Source organism: Penaeus monodon, chromosome 13, assembly GCF_015228065.2.
Source record: "Penaeus monodon isolate SGIC_2016 chromosome 13, NSTDA_Pmon_1, whole genome shotgun sequence".
In the NCBI taxonomy this organism is placed as follows: Eukaryota; Metazoa; Arthropoda; class Malacostraca; order Decapoda; family Penaeidae; genus Penaeus; species Penaeus monodon.
Window position 1 is genome coordinate 50,700,849 of NC_051398.1, and position 2,900 is coordinate 50,703,748.

The window sequence follows — 2,900 nt, forward strand, 5'->3', positions numbered from 1 at the left end:
AAGGAATCAAGAAAAAAGTGAAGGATAGAGAAAAAGGAATAAAAGAAAGGAATAAAGGTATAAACGTAAAAAAGCGATAAAAACGGAGACAGAGAGAGATAAAAAAGAAAGATATATACTTGGAAAGGGGAGGAGAAAAGTGTAGAAAGAGAGAGAGAGAAAAAAATGAAAATAACAAAAACGAATTACAAAAATTTGTGAAACAAGAATAGATGATAATGGAGAATAAATAAGAGAATATAAAATAAAGGAGAATAATGAAGTAGAGTAATGGAAAAAATAAAGAAAAAGAAGAATATAAGTAAACAAAGAGTAATAAGAATGATAATAAATGGAGTAGAATAAGAAATGAATGATAAAAAAGTAATAAAGAAAAGCCAAGATAATGATGGGAGCCACAGAAGGAAAAAAAACAATAAAAGGAATGAAAGGAAAAAAAAGGGAATAAAGATAAAAATTTCAAGCAAAAAAATGTAAATAAAACAAAATGAATCAAGAAAGAAAGGAAGAAAGAAATACGAAAAGAGAAGAATATAAAAAAAAGAAAGAAATTGAGGGAATTTAAGATAAGAAAATAAAGAATAAAAATAAGGAGCTGAAATTATTATATTTTTTATACTCAAACTCCCTCAAACATACAACTATTTTCACTATTTCATTATCACAATTAATCTTTTTTCACCTGTTAATTGCTTTTCTTTTTTTATAATTCGATTTATTCAGCCAAAGAAAACTCAAATACAAGATTATGATAAAGGGGTCACTTTAAATTTTAAGAAATTGATTTTAAGAAATTTTAAGAGATTTTAGGTACTGCAAGTGTCAATTTCAAAGTCTGAATTAAATATAAGAGAAAATATTGATAAAAGGATTAAGTATATTCATTGTATCCGTTTTTGTCATGTTAGAGGTCTGAATCTAGATTAGACAACTATTAGGGTAGTCACCGGCCTTTTTTTTGGAGTTTTTTGCTGCATGTTTGTTTAGCAAAGTACGGAATGCAGTGTCATGTGAAAAAAAAAAAAAAAAAAAAAAGAACCGGGCAGTTGGCACCACGTCTAATTCAGAAAAACAAACCATAATGCAGCGCGGGCCATGTTTAAGCTTACCGTCGCTGAATGATCGGGGTCGTACGGGCCGTGTCCGCAGCTTGTGAAACCTTGGGTACTAATATGGGTCCCAGGAAAAGAATTTCAAGTACACCGCACTCGCCAAGACTGACCACCACACCACCAAGATAAATAAAATAAATTAATATATTTAACTATAATAATATAAATAAATATTATGTGATTTTTTTTTTATTATCTTTTTATTTATTTGTCTTACATCACAGATTCTTTTTGTAATGTATTTTTTTATTTATGCGTTTTAACTGGAATCCATGCTTTTGAATATAAGAATCTTTTCATCTACTATTTTCTTTGAATTCTAAGCAAAAAACAACAACTTAAGAATAGCATCGCAGTGTTTCAGCATCCGTGTGATGACACGGGTACAAGGTCGTTCCAGCTGTGTGGTCAGTTAATATCAAGTACATGTGTTTTGACCGCCGACACAGTCCTCGTCTACTCGAAAACAAACGGTTATGTAAGTTTATTTTATATATATAAAATAATATATATTTTAAGACTTTGAATTCAATATGGGTGTATGAGTGGCTGCACATCAAACTTCCTTTTGAACTCAAAGTAAGTAATGCTTATTCATATCCATGACGTTGTTGCAACCTGCCATATCCATGACGTTGTTGCAAGGTATAACCTGCCATATACTTATTACAACTAGACTATGGCTGCTTTGCCTCACCTACAGCAACACTGAGAGACATAACACACTCAGAGAAAAGCTTCGAATGTGTCACAGTGCATCCGTGTGTTGCCACGGGATAGCAAGAGTCCGTCTCCAGCCTGGGTGTAGGTGGCACGGTTAATCATAAGTATATGTGTTGTCTGGTCTCGTCTCGACAGCAGTCTTCTGTGGGTCTTAGGTTTCGGGAAAAATACGGTTCTGGTAACGGCTTGGTGATCTTTATATATTATAAAACCAATATATATTTTACGGAGACGGTGGTTGTTGAAGCTTCACATATTCGGTTAATCGAACGCTGGCTACCAACTTGTCAATAAACCTGGCTCCTTTTTTTTTTTTTTTTTTTAGAAAATGGCAGCTCTGGAGTGATTAATACGTGGTTAAGTATAGTTTACTTAATACCTTACTTTGCATCTATGTAAATAACACTTCTGGGTTTGTTTGCATGAAATATTTTTTTATTGTCTTCGGTATCCGAATTATCTACCAAGGGACTAGACACGGCATTCAAATCAGGAATTTTGCAGAGGAGGTTAAGGGTCATTCCCTGTCCTCCTCCCTTACCTGTCGAGCCCTTAAAACCAGTTTACGAAGCCCTCCCAGAAGGTGACTGTAGGTGCCAGAGTCGCGGTCCTCTGTGCCCCACCCATCAGCGCGGAATCTCAGTCAGGGAGGGGCATCCGAGTCGAGAGGCAGAGAGGCATGTGGGTATTGGCACTTACTGCAGAGCTGCTCAAGTTGGGATTCTATGACGTGAGGATTATAGGTCGTCTTGACAGCCACCTGAGAGTGTGGTAGCAACCAATCCCCGGATTTGTTGAGGGGTATGGTAGTCCTTCTCTGGAGAGGGAAAAAGGGGGTTGGGAGTTGGTGGACTAAAGCAACCATTACACTAAACATACCAGCCAGAGAACTTACTCTCATTCTCTCTCCGCAGCTGGCTGACGAAATAACGACAAAAAACTTCACTCGCTTGGCCTTTCCCCGCCGCAGAAGGAGACCAAACTTACGCGACGCCAAGGCATTGATATCACTGGGTGTTGGGGTAAAGACCTCGACATTGCGAAGTGCCTCGGAGCCATGTCGTG

At 36.5% G+C, this 2,900-nt stretch overlaps 1 protein-coding gene across 1 annotated transcript in view; it reads left to right on the top strand.

The window, feature by feature from the left end:
- LOC119580447 (uncharacterized peptidase C1-like protein F26E4.3) overlaps window positions 1-413 on the top strand; it is an 11,700-nt gene extending 11,287 nt beyond the window's left edge. The window contains exon 10 of the mRNA XM_037928596.1: window positions 1-413. This exon is cut by the window's left edge and continues 961 nt beyond it. The gene's annotated coding sequence lies outside the window, so the exon portion shown is untranslated.
- Window positions 414-2,900: the final 2,487 nt, after the last annotated feature.